Source organism: Ranitomeya imitator, chromosome 9, assembly GCF_032444005.1.
Source record: "Ranitomeya imitator isolate aRanImi1 chromosome 9, aRanImi1.pri, whole genome shotgun sequence".
NCBI lineage: Eukaryota > Metazoa > Chordata > Amphibia > Anura > Dendrobatidae > Ranitomeya > Ranitomeya imitator.
The window spans coordinates 9,696,587-9,716,032 of NC_091290.1; the positions used below are offsets into that span (position 1 = coordinate 9,696,587).

At 45.5% G+C, this 19,446-nt stretch overlaps 1 protein-coding gene across 3 annotated transcripts in view; it reads right to left on the reverse strand.

The window, feature by feature from the left end:
- The window catches only part of LARGE2 (LARGE xylosyl- and glucuronyltransferase 2), a 71,949-nt gene that overhangs the window by 44,012 nt on the left and 8,491 nt on the right, over positions 1–19,446 (reverse strand). For all 3 annotated transcript variants that reach the window (XM_069740052.1, XM_069740050.1, XM_069740051.1), the window contains one exon: positions 3,325–3,393. The gene's annotated coding sequence lies outside the window, so the exon portion shown is untranslated. The remainder of the gene's footprint in view (positions 1–3,324; positions 3,394–19,446) is intronic.

Sequence of the window (19,446 nt, forward strand, 5' to 3'; positions counted from 1 at the left end):
CATCCGGCCCCATCGCCCCGGTATATAACATCCGGCGCCATCGCCCCGGTATATAACATCCGGCGCCATCGCCCCGGTATATAACATCCGGCCCCATCACCCCCAGTGGATAACATCCGGCCCAATTGCCCCCCGGTATATAACATCTGGCCCCATCGCCCCGGTATATAACATCCGGCCCCATCGCCCCGGTATATAACATCCGGCCCCATCGCCCCCGGTATATAACATCCGGCCCCATCACCCCCAGTGGATAACATCCGGCCCAATTGCCCCCCGGTATATAACATCTGGCCCCATCGCCCCGGTATATAACATCCGGCCCCATCGCCCCGGTATATAACATCCGGCCCCATCGCCCCGGTATATAACATCCGGCGCCATCGCCCCGGTATATAACATCCGGCCCCATCACCCCCAGTGGATAACATCCGGCCCAATTGCCCCCCGGTATATAACATCTGGCCCCATCGCCCCGGTATATAACATCCGGCCCCATCGCCCCGGTATATAACATCCGGCCCCATCGCCCCCGGTATATAACATCCGGCCCCACCACCCCCAGTGGATAACATCCGGCCCAATTGCCCCCCGGTATATAACATCCGGCCCCACCACCCCCAGTGGATAACATCCGGCCCAATTGCCCCCGGTATATAACCTCAGGCCCCCCCCATGCTGCCTTTACTACAGCAATATATTTATGTTTCCTTCTCACACATTTGTGATTTTTTTCTCCTCTACATTGAAATAATGATGGCTTATTTTAATATTAATAAATGTTAGATGATTTTTTTTCACTTTTTTTTCCATTCATTTTTCTGTAATATTTCCAGCAAATAAATAATAAATCCCATTACTGTGGAAACAAGTGATATCTGTGAGGAGGGCATGTGCTAAGTATCAGTGGAGAAAGTTTTGTCATTCTGAAGTTTGTGATTAGGAAAGTTAACCCCGTCAGGTGAAGATCGGAACTTCAGCAGAAACTTTCTAAAAGGCATCTTATTTTTACAAGATTATGAGATGCCCAAAAGTTTCGTAATTAAAAAAATAAAAAATACATAATATAAATGAAATTGCTGATCATCTGCCTTATTCTTCTGATTATTATCCCTTTCCAAAACTCAAAAGAAGAAGTTTGCTGCAGGTTTCAGGAGAATGGAAAGAAAGCCCTTGACGTCACAGAGCTGGCGAGCCGCCGTCCATTACCCGGATTTTATCGGCTTTTCTGATCTGCTCTGGGAACGGTAACCGGATCCGGCGGCTTTGTACATACCTGCGTCTCCAGATCCCCTTCATGTGTGTAGTGGGAGGAGGGGGTCCGGAGATGAATAGGTGTAAGAGGAGGGGGCGGCCGCCGGAGACTTGTGGATGCAGAGGAGGAGAAATTAATGTGCCAGTAATTAAGAACTTATTAACTTCACGTTCAAGGTCAAAACTTTCCTGGCTGAAAGTAAAAATCAGAGATCCAAGGAGACGGGAAAGAGTGTGATCCTGAAGGTGGGATTTAGGCAAGATCCATTTTGTAAATCAGTGCACCTGTGACCCCCCGGTCATTAGATCTCCAGATCGGACAAGCCCCATATACGCGGTATATACTGTATCTCTATACTGCTCAAGACACCATTCATTTCAATAGGATTTTTTTTGGCTGGGGTACATGGTCAACATGCAGCAACTCCTGGTGCCCGGCGTATAGAGGGGTCCTAATCGTGGTATACCCCATACTACCAATTAGGCAAATGGAAAGGGAGGGGTCATCCAAAATAAATAACCCTGGAGTAGGTGTTTATTAAACTTTCCTTTATGTGATATGTAAATAAAAAAAAAATACAATAATAAGAAAGGGGAATAACTTATTGATCAAGGGGGAGTCCAAACACTAGGAAAGAAATCCACCAATCCGAAGAAAAGGCCCGAGTCAGAATGGACCGGACCCCCAGCGATCGATTCATCACCTATGGGACGGTCAGACGTCAATTCTTGGGATTAGTGGGGGCCCACCGAAAAGTGGTCACGTATCTCCTTTAGGCTGTGAGCACATGTTGCGGATTTTTCTCATTTTTTCCTGATAAAAACGCTATAAAACCGGAAAAAAAAACCGCATACAATAAGCATCCCATCATTTAGAATGAATTCCGCATGTTTTGTGCACATGATGCGTTTTTTTCCGCAAAAAAAAAAACACATCGTGGTAAAAACCGCAGCATGTTCATTAATTTTTTTTTTCGGATTTCCCACTAAAAAATGCATTGGGAAGTGTCCGGAAAAAAAACGCGTCAAAACCGCATGCGGTTTTCTTGCGGATTTTTTGCAGAAAATGTCTGGTTTTTCTCAGGAATTTTCTGCGAGAAATCCTGAACGTGTGCACATAGCCTTTAGTGTCTGAGCCCGGTGTTCCCCTATAGCCCCCCATTATATGCGTTACATCCTAGTAGCCATCAGCAACCTGCTGCACTCCAGCTGTTGTGAAACTACAACTCCCAGCAGGCACTGGCTCCACTGTCACACCTATCACACCATGCCTGGGAGTTGTAGTTTCACCACAGCTGGAGATCTGCAGGTAACTGATCGCTGATCCACAGCAGATGGGAGAGAAAACGATCCCTGTAGTATATGGAGGTGACGGCGGATTTCCAGCTCGCTGCTGCGTCTCCTCTACATTGTTTCAGACGACTTTACACAAACGTAATCTCGTCCAAGATTCAAGGTCAGAGAGCCGGAGACGTCAGCCCTGCGGCACACAGCCGCCATTCTCCTGTGTTCATACATTATGTATACGCGCCCACACCGTACATCGGACACACAACCGATTGTGTCTGCGGGATCCGCGGTGAAGAATCCGGCTCTGTCTCATTCTCCTGGCACCGAACGCTGAAAACACCGAAGAGGAAACGACGGACGAAGAAAGTACACGAGCCGGATACAGACCTGCTGGAGAGTGCGTTCAGGATCCTTTTTGCCAGGCGTCACCATTGGAACATAACTTTCTACTTCTTACAGCTGAGGTTTTGCTACAGTGACGATACAGCTCAATTATTATACCTGCACTGATACATTGTAGCAAACTATCAGGACAGGAGACGAGTTTGTCGTGCTCCAGAGGATTGTCCAGATACAATTGAAGCAAACCCTCAGCTGTGAGAAACACAACTCAGTAAAGTTTTTTTTTTTAAAGAATGTTTCAATTCACTGACAGCAAGCAGAGTTGGAAAACGTCAAGAAGTTGATGCATAAATTATGGTAGACTTAAAAAAAAAATCTTAAAGCTGTATGCACGAAAAATAATGTCCTGTCCGTGATCTTGTGCCGCGGAGCACTCACCTTCTCAGGAGCAGCCGAGGACGATGTCACAATCCCAGGGATTCCTTGCACTTTTCTTCTGTCTCCTTGCTGTGGGGAGAGGGAGGGACAGATTAAGTCTCTGGCCTCAAAAGCAAAAAGAAGCAGAAAAGAAGGAAAGTGCGGCCCCTCCCATACCTGCCCAAGCCCCTTCCCCCTCAGCCTGACCTCCCCCAGTAATCACCTCCCTGCAATGGCAGATATTCAGTATTATCAGACGATAGAGGAACCAGAAATAACCGCGGCTACGACAAACTATAGAAAGCGCGGCCACAAAAAAACGGAACCTCCCGTCCGCAGCCTAAATGTAGCATAAAGTAAATATACACCTGGACGCAGAAGAAATTATTGTTATTTATCAAAGGGGAGAAAATGTGGAAATATTCAAATTGCAAAAAAAAAAAAAAAAGAAGGAAATAATCATTAATTTTCATTTAGAATTTTATATTCTTTTAGATTATTTTTCATTATTACAATTTTTTTTTTTTTTTTTTTTTACAGGTAAAAGAAAAAATAAAAGACAGCGCCACCTGGTGGTCGAGTTTGAGAAAGAACAGTTTATCACATGTAATGGGAAAACACAGTCTGTGGCGATAAAATGTGAAACGTGCTCCTGTGGAATAGTTACAAAGTGTATTAAAAAAAAAAAAAAGTAAAATGAAACACTAGACCAATATAACATAAAAAATATAAAAAACATAAAATATAACATAAAAAAATTAAAATAAAATTAAAAAAAAAGAGAACGTCGCCACCTAGTGGTCAATTCTGAAGAAATTGAGAATCTATTACATCCAGTAGCAGATTCACAGCTTTCTTTTTTTTTGGTAGGGAAAGATGCATAACAGGCTGCATGGAGCACAACTATCGCTCCCAATGCTCTCAATAAAGTCTGTTTGGCTGTGGATGGATGGATGGATGGATAAGGGGGAAGACTAACACTTGGTGGACACAGCAGATTAGTATGAGTGCACGCCACGGAACGCGGGGGGAACGTGACACGCCACAGACTTGTATGTACCCCCCGCCCCGGAGGTGCCCCTGTCCATCATCCCCGCAGTCCCTATGGCAATGCTCATGTGGTTTTGCTCCCGACAATGCAGCTTCTCTGGATGGACTATTGGATTTATAATTGCTACCATCATATTTCGAGGAGGCGGCTCTGGCGCACATGGAGGAATGTGTCACGTACATGTGAGGACAGATCCCGCCACATATTTCTCCGCACACATCCTGGAGGACTCTGCTGGGACAAGAAGCAGCAAGATCCCCGAGAGGAGCCCTGAGGAGCGATGCTACAAGAGGGAAACCTGGAATGTGCCCATTACCTGCAGGTCTGGGTGTCAAAAGTGAACAAAAAAAAGAAACCGGCGAGTGGTAATAACATCCATACAGGTTACTGGTCTGGAGGACTGGGGGGACGACGTCTCCATGACTGATCTCCATAAGCCTCGGCGGGGAGGGTCAGGAAGAATGTGGCTCTGTGGAGAACCCGACAAGTGCAATTATTGTACAGGCAGATCATTCATGAACTCGTATATGGAGAATAGTATGTGCCCCCTCCATTATCTCCTCCGGGGGCTTCTCTGACCTCCCCCCATCCTACATCCATAGACATTAATATGGAGAATAGTACGTGCCCCCTCCATTATCTCCTCCGGGGGCTTCTCTGACCTCCCCCCATCCTACATCCATAGACATTAATATGGAGAATAGTACGTGCCCCCTCCATTATCTCCTCCGGGGGCTTCTCTGACCTCCCCCCATCCTACATCCATAGACATTAATATGGAGAATAGTACGTGCCCCCTCCATATTCTCCGGCGGGGGCTTCTCTGACCTCCCCCCATCCTACATCCATAGACATTAATATGGAGTCGCTCCTCTGCAGATATAACGGCTCCGCTCTTCTGGGAAGGATTTCTACAGGATTAAGGAGGCGTCTGTGGGAAGTATTGCCCAATTGTGGGGTCAGACCCTGATGTTGGGGGTCCGGGCTTACATTCTCCATTATAGCTTGGGGTCCGGGCTCTGTGCGGCCGCTCATGTCCCCTCCATGTCTGTATGGAGGTTGTGCACCGGGCACAGTCATGGTGGGCAGATAAGGGTCTTCCCCAAACTGCTCCCACAAAGTTGAAGCTACAATTGTCCACAATATCTTGTGCTGAAGATTAAAACTTATCATCACTGGAGCTGAGGGTCCGAGGCCGCCTCCTGATAACAGCCCATAGCATTATCCTCCTCCACCATCAGTACAGGGGGCACAATGCAGTCAGGGGGGAACGTCGTCCTGGAATCACTAAACCCAGCCTCCTCCATCAGACGCAGATAGAGAAGTGCGATCCGTCACTGCACAGAACACGTCTCCTCCTGAGTCCAGTGGTGGCGGCTTCACACCACTCCATCCGACGCTCAACATTGTGCTTGGTGATGTACGGCTGTGTGCAGCTGCTCCGCCATGAAGCTCCCGGCGGGGGCGCAGAGTTTGTGCTGACACCAGAGGAGGTCTGGACTCCACAGTTATGGATGGTGACTTTTCTGTCCTCCATACTCGGCCCCCCGCTCTGTAACATTACGGGGTCTTTCCTTTGTAGCCGAGTTGCTGCGGTTCCATCCACTTCTCAATAATATCACTCACAGGTGATGGGGAAGATGCAGGAGGAAGAAATGTCCTGGACGGACTTGTGACCCCAGTGGTCCTATTACAGGCCCACGCGTTTCCTACACACAAGGGAGGGAGGCCGGCCGCCATCTTGGACCTCAAATCAAAACTGAGGGAAAAGGACTCTCTGATGCTTATAGCAACCAATCTGCATTCAGCTTTCAGTTTGTCCACTGCTGGAGAAAAATGAGATCCGCGCTCTGATTGGTTGTAAGGGCAGAAAGTACACATCAACCAATCGAAGATCACATTTTATTTTCTAACTTGCTCTGAGGTAAAAGGAAAGTTGCACTGTGATTGGTTGGCACTGTTGCCCAAAGAAACCAGAGTAACATGACAAATAAATACTTAAAGGGGTTGTCCACTTTACTTTAGCAAATATCTTGAGCACTCGATTTTGCGGCACTTAATAATATATAGGTATCATAGGTTCTCCTGCACGCCATAAATTATTTGTTTTTTTACTCAAAACATGCCCAAATTTAAATTGTGCAATCCACAGAAACATTTTTTGTGCCGGTCTGAATTTGTCTCTTTTGTACAATTTTTGTCCAAATAAAAAAGAAAGTTATCTAAACAGACAAAAAAAAAAAAATACAAAAGTCCGAGTCGTTCATCCACCTGATGTAAAAAAACACTACACGATATAAAAAGAATAGAAACTGAGGGGTCCAGCCTGCTGGGGGTCTCCGGTGTGAGGGCGGCTCTTGTGTAATGAGCTTCTCAGAGCGATTCTTAGCGCTCGTCCCAGGACACACAATGCTGGTAAGCTCACACTCATCACTTTGGCCTCCACCAGTCCTACAACGGACACCATTGTCCTTCCTTGCAGCGGCTGCTTACACGCAGGTCAATTTCACAAGATTTCTGGACTGAGCAAGTGATATTTAAAGGGGTTGTCCACTGCCCAGGCGTGTTATCTCTAGACCAAAGCTAGATAGGTACACAACCCAAATCTGCTGCAGATGGCACATTCGTGGAGGAAAGGCAAAAACAACAAGAGAGGAACCATGTTTGCAAATATGCCTCATTAAAAAATTTGCCCCCCACTTCATCTCTATGGTAACAGACTACAAACAAACCTCATGTAGTCGGATCCAAAGGCAAATTCCTGTCATTTTCTTCCCCTACTTCCTGCTGACAAATCAAATTTATGTAAAGGAAGAAGTTGGGGATTAATGGTAGTAAGTCAGCGGGGTGATAGCAAGCAGGTGACAGACCTACAGCTCAAAACTATGGAGACACATAGGTCTGTGTCGCAGCTGGAGACACAAAACGGTAAGCAATTGTTAAATGGTGAAACTAAGACCTGGCCACAAATAGACGCATGTGTCCACCATCACCGGTACCAGGCGTGGGTATGTGTCCACCATCACCGGTACTGGGGGTGGGTATGTGTTATGTGTCCACCATCACCGGTACTGGGGGTGGGTATGTGTCCACCATCACCGCTACCGGGAATGGGTGTTATGTCTCCACCATCACCGGCACTGGGGGTGTGTATGTGTCCACCATCACCGCTACCGGGAATGGGTGTTATGTCTCCACCATCACCGGCACTGGGGGTGTGTATGTGTCCACCATCACCGGCACTGGGGGTGGGTATGTGTCCACCATCACCGGCACTGGGGGTGTGTATGTGTCCACCATCACCGGTACTGGGGGTGGGTATGTGTCCACCATCACCGGTACCAGGCGTGGGTATGTGTCCACCATCACCGGTACTGGGGGTGGGTATGTGTTATGTGTCCACCATCACTGGTACTGGGGGTGGGTATGTGTCCACCATCACCGGTACCAGGCGTGGGTATGTGTCCACCATCACCGGTACTGGGGGTGGGTATGTGTCCACCATCACCGCTACCGGGAATGGGTGTTATGTGTCCACCATCACCGGCACTGGGGGTGTGTATGTGTCCACCATCACCGGCACTGGGGGTGGGTATGTGTCCACCGTCACCGGGTGTGGGTATGTGTCCACCATCACTGGTACTGGGGGTGGGTATGTGTCCACCATCACCGGTACTGGGGGTGGGTATGTGTCCACCATCACCGGTACCAGGCGTGGGTATGTGTCCACCATCACCGGTACTGGGGGTGGGTATGTGTCTGCCATCACCGGTACCGGGTGTGGGTATGTGTCCACCATCACCGGTACCGGGTGTGGGTATGTGTCCACCATCACTGGTACAGGGCGTGGGCATGGGTCCACCATTACTGGTACCGGGTGTGGGTATGTGTCCACCATCACTGGTACAGGGCGTGGGCATGGGTCCACCATCACCGGTACCGGGGGTGGGTATGTGCCAACAGTCCATTACAGGGATCGCATCAGAGCAGGGTGAGGTCAGGATAATTATACACGGAGCACCATCACGTAAGCGCTGGAATCGCAGCCAAGGCTGGAGGGGATCCTGCTAAATTTAGGGAGAGGGCAGGATAACATTGGTATGATGGGGACGCCTCGCCTCCGCCTTGTCTCTCGACGGCGCGGACAGAAGCGCAGGTTATTTACTCATTAGAAAGCGAATCTCTGCCTTAAGGCAAAAGGAAATCTGATCCTTCCATCCACTAAGTGAATTTTCAGTGATGCCGGGAGGATAAGTTGGCCGGAGACATAAGGTAGAGAGAAGAGTCACAAACTGTAAATGCTAAATAAAAGAGGAAAAAAAAAAAAAAAGTGCCGGACGTAATTGTGTCATCCTTAAGGAGGTATTTCCAGCTCCAAGATCCTATCCCAATATGTCGTAGGTGTAATAATAATAATATTTTCAAATAGCTCCAATTAAAAATGTAGTATAGTTCTTCTGATTGACTCTCTCACCCACCCCTGGTGCAGCATTTTAAATAGGAGGACCAGAGTTATTAATATAAAAAATAATTTATTGAACACACAAAATAAAAATAAAAAATACAAAGAAAACGAAATTTCATATATGATATATAAGCATGGAAAGATGTACTAGATAGTGTGATCCCTATAGTGCACAAAAACGCCGTGGGGTCGTAAACCTGAACTGCAAACGGTAATGATGCACCATATAAGGCCGGCGTCACACACAGCGTAAAACAATACGGTCCGTATATTACGGCCGTAATACGCTGAAAAGTCCCGAAAATAGTGGTCCGTAGCTCCTCCGTAGGCAGGGTGTGTCAGCGTTTTTTGCGCATGGCATCCTCCGTATGTAATCCGTATGGCATCCGTACTGCGTGGTTTTCTCGCAGGCTAGCAAAACCAACATACCGCTATAGAAGTGATCCATGTGTCCCAAAAAGAAAAGAAAATATATATATACTGTCTATATATATATATATATATATATATATATATATATATATATATATATATATATATATGTCAGTAGACACATATATTAGAGAGAAAAGCCGGTAATTCAGTGCGGTGTACAGTAAAATCACACTGACAGCTTACAGTAGAATAGGTAGAATAAATGTGTACACATAGAATAGGTATATATATATATATATGTCAGTGAGACACATATATGTATATATATTAATATTTATTCCAGCGCTAGACAGCTTGAAAGCCGGTAATTCAATTACCGGCTTTTTCCTTCTCCTTCCTAAAACCCGACATGATTTGAGACATGGTTTACATACAGTAAACCATGTCTTCTCTCCATTTTTTTTGCAGATTCCACACTACTAATGTCAGTAGTGTGTATCTGCAAAATTTGGCCGTTCTAGCTCTTAAAATAAAGGGTTAAATGGCGGAAAAAATTGGCGTGGGCTCCCGCGCAATTTTCTCCGCCAGAGTAGTAAAGCCAGTGACTGAGGGCAGATATTAATAGCCTGGAGAGGGTCCACGGTTATTGGCCCCCCCCTGGCTAAAAATATCTGCCCCCAGCCACCCCAGAAAAGGCACATCTGGAAGATGCGCCTATTCTGGCACTTGGCCACTCTCTTCCCATTCCCGTGTAGCGGTGGGATATGGGGTAATGAAGGGTTAATGCCACCTTGCTATTGTAAGGTGACATTAAGCCTAATTAATAATGGAGAGGCGTCAATTATGACACCTATCCATTATTAATCCAATTGTAGTGAAGGGTTAAATAAAACACAAACACATTATTTAAAATTATTTTAATGAAATAAAAACAATGGTTGTTGCAGTATTTTATTCAACGCCCAATCCAATCACTGAAGACCCTCGTTCTGTGAGTAAAAAAACATAATAAACCAACAATATACTTACCCTCCGCAGATCTGTAACGTCCAACGATGTAAATCCTTCTGAAGGGGTTAAAACATTTTGCAGCAAGGAGCTGTGCTAATGCAATGCTACTCCTCGCTGCAAAACCCCAGGGAATGAGGCTAAAAATAGATCAATGATCTATATTTAGCTTCATTTGCGGTGAGGCGCCCTCTGCTGGCTGTTCATAGATCGTGGGAAATTACCTAGAAAGCTCCCTGGCTTTCTAGGTAATTTCCCACGATCTATGAACAGCCAGCAGAGGGCGCCTCACCGCAAATAAAGCTAAATATAGATCATTGATCTATTTTTAGCCTCATTCCCTGGGGTTTTGCAGCGAGGAGCAGCCTGCATTAGCACAGCTCCTTGCTGCAAAATGTTTTAACCCCTTCAGAAGGATTTACATCGTTGGACGTTACAGATCTGCGGAGGGTAAGTATATTGTTGGTTTATTATGTTTTTTTACTCACAGAATGAGGGTCTTCAGTGACTGGATTGGGCGTTGAATAAAATACTGCAACAACCATTGTTTTTATTTCATTAAAATAATTTTAAATAATGTGTTTGTGTTTTATTTAACCCTTCACTACAATTGGATTAATAATGGATAGGTGTCATAATTGACGCCTCTCCATTATTAATTAGGCTTAATGTCACCTTACAATAGCAAGGTGGCATTAACCCTTCATTACCCCATATCCCACCGCTACACGGGAATGGGAAGAGAGTGGCCAAGTGCCAGAATAGGCGCATCTTCCAGATGTGCCTTTTCTGGGGTGGCTGGGGGCAGATATTTTTAGCCAGGGGGGGGGGCCAATAACCGTGGACCCTCTCCAGGCTATTAATATCTGCCCTCAGTCACTGGCTTTACTACTCTGGCGGAGAAAATTGCGCGGGAGCCCACGCCAATTTTTTCCGCCATTTAACCCTTTATTTTAAGAGCTAGAACGGCCAAATTTTGCAGATACACACTACTGACATTAGTAGTGTGGAATCTGCAAAAAAAATGGAGAGAAGACATGGTTTACTGTATGTAAACCATGTCTCAAATCATGTCGGGTTTTAGGAAGGAGAAGGAAAAAGCCGGTAATTGAATTACCGGCTTTCAAGCTGTCTAGCGCTGGAATAAATATTAATATATATACATATATGTGTCTCACTGACATATATATATATATATATATATACCTATTCTATGTGTACACATTTATTCTACCTATTCTACTGTAAGCTGTCAGTGTGATTTTACTGTACACCGCACTGAATTACCGGCTTTTCTCTCTAACAGCGCTGCGTATTTCTCGCAAGTCACACTGCTTGTCCGTGTGTAATCCGTATTTTTCACGCTTCCATAGACTTTCATTGGCGTATTTCTTGCGCAGTACGGTGACAAACGCAGCATGCTGCGATTTTGTACGGCCGTAGAAAGCCGTATAATACTGATCAGTAAAATACGGCAAATAGGAGCAGGGGCATAGAGAATAATTGTGCCGTATTTTTTGCGAGTTTTACGGACGTAGATTCTGCGCTCTTACGTCCGTAAAACTCGCATGTGTGACGGCGGCCTAAAAGTACAATGACTGGCCTGAATATAAATGAGTATAAGCACTTATACTGACAGGTACGGTAAGAAAGTTCCTCCACTACTCTGTTAAATAACTCCAGCCGTGCACCAAAACCTCAAGATCGTCAAGAGCACTTATTGCCACATGGCAGCAAGTATATATGGTTAAAGGCTAATTACCCATAGTCTGTGTGATGCAGTCCAGGACACGACCTCACTCCCCGACGCGCGTTTCGCGAGAATAGATCTCGCTTCCTCAAGGGGGGGCTTCCCCTTGAGGAAGCGAGATCTATTCTCGCGAAACGCGCGTCGGGGAGTGAGGTCGTGTCCTGGACTGCATCACACAGACTATGGGTAATTAGCCTTTAACCATATATACTTGCTGCCATGTGGCAATAAGTGCTCTTGACGATCTTGAGGTTTTGGTGCACGGCTGGAGTTATTTAACAGAGTAGTGGAGGAACTTTCTTACCGTACCTGTCAGTATAAGTGCTTATACTCATTTATATTCAGGCCAGTCATTGTACTTTTATATGGTGCATCATTACCGTTTGCAGTTCAGGTTTACGACCCCACGGCGTTTTTGTGCACTATAGGGATCACACTATCTAGTACATCTTTCCATGCTTATATATTATATATGAAATTTCGTTTTCTTTGTATTTTTTATTTTTATTTTGTGTGTTCAATAAATTATTTTTTATATTAATAACTCTGGTCCTCCTATTTAATATGCTATTTTTGAGTTAATATTTCTTTGTACTAGTCCTATACGCTGGTTTTCTTGTATATTATACCTGGTGCAGCATTGCAGTAGATTAGGTATCCATGGTTACGACCTCTCACACAGTGACAGTTAGTTGCTAATGGTCCTAACCATGGATACCTAAGCTACTGCAATACCCTGCACATGGGGTAAGTGACAGATTATCAGAAGAACAGTACCCTATTTATAATTGGAGGCATTTGCTAATATTATTATTACTACACATACATCAGAACTAAGATCGTGGGGAGGCGATGGCTCTCAGAACTGATGGACGACATATTGAAATGTTTTGAACGCCGCTGTTATGATTAATAAGCTCAAATGTCGAGATCGAAGCTCGCACCGATCGCATCTGTCACTCAGGCGTCGGCCATGTTAGACATAATGAGAGAAACATGGCTTCCTTCTGTCATAAACAGGGAAAGGTTACAGCATCCAATCAGAGCGCAACTTTCATTTTACCAGAACATGTTAAACAATGAAAGCTGTGCTGTGATTGGTTGCTATGGGCAACATGTAGTTTCCCATTATAGTCATTTTTAATAATTGAGGCCTACATCTACTTTACAAGGTTTAATAAATGAAAAATACATAAAGTCTCGTCCAAAATGCAGGTGGGAAACTCCCGAGCACTAATGTGTGACCCGGCACTTCCAGGAAGCAGCGAGGGCCACATATTGTGCTGGAATCATGGACTATGGACCTGTGCGACAGCAAGGAAGCCTGACAGACACGCACGGCGTCGGATGAGGAGGGACAAGAGCTGAAAATAAGAACCGCTGCGGTGTGAAAATCCACGACCGGCCACATCACACACAGACACGAAAAACACACAGGCTAAAGCCCGAGGACGACCGCAGCGGGAATATACAGGCGGTGCTGAGGGTTCTGAGGCTTTTATTTTTGTGCCCGGTTATTTTGAGTTTAATGTGCAAAAACTGCTGTAAAAAAGCGCAGATGAAAGAACTGATGAGCCGGGGATTATTGGTTTTTTATTTTGTTTGTTTTGGTTCCTCCCCCCCTCCCACAACACAAGGAAAAATAACACATTGCGTGAATGAGAAATCTCAGTAATTTGCCTTATAATAACAGTCACACAGTTTTGTTTTCCAGAAGATTTTTCTTTAGCAGAAACACTCAGAACTGCTCATAAAAAAACACTTCAGATGCATTTCTATGAGGAATTCACATTGCAATTCCCAATATATATACAGTATATACACACATATACTAGATGGTGGCCCGATTCTGACGCATCGGGTATTCTAGAATATGCATGTCCACGTAGTATATTGCCCAGTCACGTAGTATATTTGCCAGCCACGTAGTATATTGGCCAGCCACGTAGTATATTGGCCAGCCACGTAGTATATTGCCCAGCCACGTAGTATATTGCTCAGACACGTAGTATATTGCCCAGCCACGTAGTATATTGCCCAGCCACGTAGTATATTGCCCAGCCACGTAGTATATTGCCCAGCCACGTAGTATATTGCCCAGCCACGTAGTATATTGCTCAGCCACGTAGTATATTGCCCAGCCACGTAGTATATTGCCCAGCCACGTAGTATATTGCTCAGTCACGTAGTATATTGCCAGCCACGTAGTATATTGCCCAGCCACGTAGTATATTGCCAGCCACGTAGTATATTGCCCAGCCACGTAGTATATTGCCCAGTCACGTAGTATATTGCCCAGTCACGTAGTATATTGCCCAGCCACGTAGTATATTGCCCAGCCACGTAGTATATTGCACAGTCCACGTAGTATATTGCCCAGCCACGTAGAATATTGCCCAGCCACGTAGTATATTGCCCAGCCACGTAGTATATTGCCCAGCCACGTAGTATATTGCCCAGCCACGTAGTATATTGCCCAGTCACGTAGTATATTGCCCAGCCACGTAGTATATTGCCCAGCCACGTAGTATATTGCCCAGCCACGTAGTATATTGCCCAGCCACGTAGTATATTGCTCAGTCACGTAGTATATTGCTCAGTCACGTAGTATATTGCCCAGTCACGTAGTATATTGCCCAGTCACGTAGTATATTGCCCAGTCACATAGTATATTGCCGAGCCACGTAGTATATTGCCCAGTCACGTAGTATATTGCCCAGCCACGTAGTATATTGCTCAGCCACGTAGTATATTGCCCAGTCATGTAGTATATTGCCCAGCCACTTATGTAACAGGTTAAAAAATAAAAAATAAACATATACTCACCCTCCAAAGGCCCCTTGTAGTCCTGGCGCCTGTGTGTGGTGCACACGGCAGCTTCCGGTCCCAGGGTTGGTATGAGCGCAGGACCTGTGATGACGTCGCGGTCACATGACCGTGACGTCATGGCAGGTCCTTATCCCATAGCATCTTTGGAACCGGAACCTGCCGCTTGCACTGCCGAGGACAGCGCCACGTCGGAGGGTGAGAATAAACTTTTTTTATTATTATTATTATTTTTAACATTAGATCGCTTTACTATTGATGCTGCATACGCAGCATCAATAGTAAAAAGTTGGTCACACAGGGTTAATAGCTGCAAAACCGGAGTGCGTTACACCGCGCTCCGGTAACGCTGGCATTAACCCTGTGTGAGCGATGACTGGATGACTGGAGGGGAGTATGGAGCGGGCACTGACTGCGGGGAGGAAAGAGCGGCCATATTGCGTTTTACCACGACCAATCAGCGACTTGGATTCCATGACAGACAGAGGCCGCGACCAATGAATATCCGTGACAGACAGACAGAAATGATCCTTAGACAATTATGATGTAGTACATGTATAATTATCTATATATATATATATTACACAGTAGAGACCAAAGTTTGGACACCTTCTCATTTAAAGATTTTTCTGTATTTTCATGACGATGAAAATTGTACATTCACACTGAAGGCATCAAAGCTATGAATTAACACATGTGGAATTATATACTTAACAAAAAAGTGTGAAACGACTGAAATTATGTCTTATATTCTAGGTTCTTCACAGTAGCCACCTTTTGCTTTGATGGCTGCTTTGCACACTCTTGGAATTCTCTTGATGAGCTTCAAGAGGTAGTCACCGGGAATGGTCTTCCAACAATCTTGAAGGAGATCCCAGAGATGCTTAGCACTTGTTGGCCCTTTTGCCTTCACTCTGCGGTCCAGCTCACCCCAAACCATCTGGATTGGGTTCATGTCTGGTGACTGTGGAGGCCAGGTCATCTGGCGTAGCACCCCATCACTCTCCTTCTTGGTCAAATAGCCCTTACACAGCCTGGAGGTGTGTTTGGGGTCATTGTCCTGTTGAAAAATAAATGATGCCACCTTTTGCTTTGATGACTGCTTTGCACACTCTTGGCATTCTCTTGATGAGTTTCAAGAGGTAGTCACTGGGAATGGTCTTCACTTCACAGGTGTGCCCTGTCAGGTTTAATAAGTGGGATTTCTTGCCTTATAAATGGGGTTGGGACCATCAGTTGTGTTGTGCAGAAGTCTGGTGGATACACAGCTGATAGTCCTACTGAATAGAGTGTTAGAATTTGTATTATGGCAATAAAAAAGCAGCTAAGTAAAGAAAAACGAGTGGCCATCATTACTTTAGGAAATGAAGGTCAGTCAGTCCGAAAAATTGGGAAAACTTTGAAAGTGTCCCCAAGTGCAGTGGCAAAAACCATCAAGCGCTACAAAGAAACTGGCTCACATGAGGACCGCCCCAGGAAAGGAAGACCAAGAGTCACCTCTGCTTCTGAGGATAAGTTTATCCGAGTCACCAGCCTCAGAAATCGCAGGTTAACAGCAGCTCAGATTAGAGACCAGGTCAATGCCACACAGAGTTCTAGCAGCAGACACATCTCTACAACAACTGTTAAGAGGAGACTTTGTGCAGCAGGCCTTCATGGTAAAATAGCTGCTAGGAAACCACTGCTAAGGACAGGCAACAAGAGAAGAGACTTGTTTGGGCTAAAGAACACAAGGAATGGACATTAGACCAGTGGAAATCTGTGCTTTGGTCTGATGAGTCCAAATGTGAGATATTTGGTTCCAACCACCGTGTCTTTGTGCAACGCAGAAAAGGTGAACGGATGGACTCTACATGCCTGGTTCCCACCGTGAAGCATGGAGGAGGAGGTGTGATGGTGTGGGGGGCTTTGCTGGTGACACTGTTGGGGATTTATTCAAAACTGAAGGCATACTGAACCAGCATGGCTACCACAGCATCTTGCAGCGGCATGCTATTCCATCCGGTTTGCGTTTAGTTGGACCATCATTTATTTTTCAAAAGAACAATGACCCCAAACACCTCCAGGCTGTGTAAGGGCTATTTGACCAAGAAGGAGAGTGATGGGGGCTACGCCAGATGACCTGGCCTCCACAGTCACCAGACCAATCAAGATGGTTTGGGGTGAGCTGGACCGCAGAGTGAAGGCAAAAGGGCCAACAAGTGCTAAGCATCTCTGGGATCTCCTTCAAGATTGTTGGAAGACCATTCCCGGTGACTACCTCTTGAAGCTCATCAAGAGAATGCCAAGAGTATTCAAAGCAGTCATCAAAGCAAAAGGTGGCTACTTTGAAGAACCTAGAATATAGGACATAATTTCAGTTGTTTCACACTTTTTTGTTAAGTATATAATTCCACATGTGTTAATTCATAGTTTAGATGCCTTCAGTGTGAATGTACAATTTTCATAGTCATGAAATTAGGATTTTCTATTGAAATTTATGGGATGAGTAAATGAAGTGTTTTTTTTTTGTTTGTTTGTTTTTTTTTGAAGGAGGATTTCGGAGCGGATTGTGTGACCCCAGTTTTATTGCGAATTAGGAAACAAAAAAAGCCGCCATATTCTGCGGGAAAGGTTAAATAAGGAGCACCCTGTTTTGCTGAACCATCCGTAACAACGGGACCCCGCACATGTGCCAAATTCCACGCTGTCAGCACCCAGTTATATCAGCCATTAGGAGAAACACGACGACAACGTACAGGGGAACACTGGCACAACCATCAACCACTTTAGCTGTGGTTGCTAGGAGAGTTTCCAAAGTTTTGGCAGTTGCCTAGCAACAGATACCACAGTAGGCGACATTGCTCCGGCAGCGGCTGATGGGGCATATTTATATATTATATGGCGCCACTATATTCAGTAACGCCGCACATGGATTTAACTCCTTCCTGTCAAGGCCAATTTCCGTTGTTGCACATTCATAATTTTTTTTTTATGTGTGTAGTTTTATGCTACACCATTCATTTTACCGTACAACATCCTGAAAAACGGGGAAAAAGAAGTAAAATGAAATGGTGAAAAAATAATGTCACTATTTCTTTTGAGTTTTGTTTTCACCAATGCCATTATTTTTTTTAATCCTATGAAGCCCAGATCGGATCACCAAGATGGCGGCAGCAACCGCGGCAAAAAGGTGGCTCCTCGTAATTTTGTCACAAGCCAAAAATGGCTGCGCGGATCTATAAATAGGAGCGTAATAAAGATGAAGGGAGCTCTATATACCACCACCACCTGCGGAAAGAGATGATGAGGCTCGCACGCCCTTGCATGTACCTGTACGGAGAGTCACTACAAGTCCCAGCACAGAACAGTAAGAGTCCAGGATGTGGCACACGTTCCTTCCCGAACGCCAGGCGCCTACATGACAACGGCGAGTTTTCAGGAGCGCAGTTATGTAGTTACAGACTCCTGGGGGATCAAAGCTCCGGAGTCCGGACACAAAACTTTCCCAAGACGTCGGGGGAGATTAAACGTGAGCCGGAGATTAGAGAGCGGGGCCAGCGACAGGACAAGAGTTCTCCGCATCCGAGCCCCCCTAATCCCTGCTACCGCTAATAACTGGACGCACGGAGGTGCAGGTGTGTCCCCATGTGCACGGCGGCCATCAGTCTTCGTGCCCGGTAATGATGGGCTTTGCCGAATCTATGGGTAAAACTTGGATGAAATGGAAGCAAATCCTCTTAATCTTCATTTTTCTCCCATGGCCAATTACTGAAATCCCACAAATCCCTATACGGGGGCACCGGTAGTAGCCCCCCGCCGGAGACTCCAGAGATCAGCACCTTACAATAAGAAATTATTTTATATTATTAATATATTATAATTATAATAATATTTTATTATATATTAATTATACATATTTCTAATTATGTTTGATTTTCTCAATGTCGATTTTTATTCTATTTTTGGCACAGGGTTATCGGGGCGGCAGTCTTCTCCGAGCAGCTGCTAACAGCACTTAGAGATCTGCTTTACAGCAGTATTCGCATACAGCAAAAAGTCCATGGACTTCTATGGGGGGAGTGTTGTGGGCAAGCTCTGTGACCATCATCTATTGACTTCTATGGGGGAGTGTTGTGGGCACGCTGTGACCATCATCTATTGACTTCTATGGGGGAGTGTTGTGGGCACGCTGTGACCATCATCTATTGACTTCTATGGGGGAGTGTTGTGGGCATGCTGTTACCATCACCTATCGACTTCTATGGGGGAGTGTTGTGGGCAAGCTCTGTGACCATCATCTATTGACTTCTATGGGGGAGTGTTGTGGGCACGCTGTGACCATCATCTATTGACTTCTATGGGGGAGTGTTGTGGGCACGCTGTGACCATCATCTATTGACTTCTATGGGGGAGTGTTGTGGGCATGCTGTTACCATCACCTATCGACTTCTATGGGGGAGTGTTGTGGGCAAGCTCTGTGACCATCATCTATTGACTTCTATGGGGGAGTGTTGTGGGCACGCTGTGACCATCATCTATTGACTTCTATGGGGGAGTGTTGTGGGCACGCTGTGACCATCATCTATTGACTTCTATGGGGGAGTGTTGTGGGCATGCTGTTACCATCACCTATCGACTTCTATGGGGGAGTGTTGTGGGCAAGCTCTGTGACCATCATCTATTGAC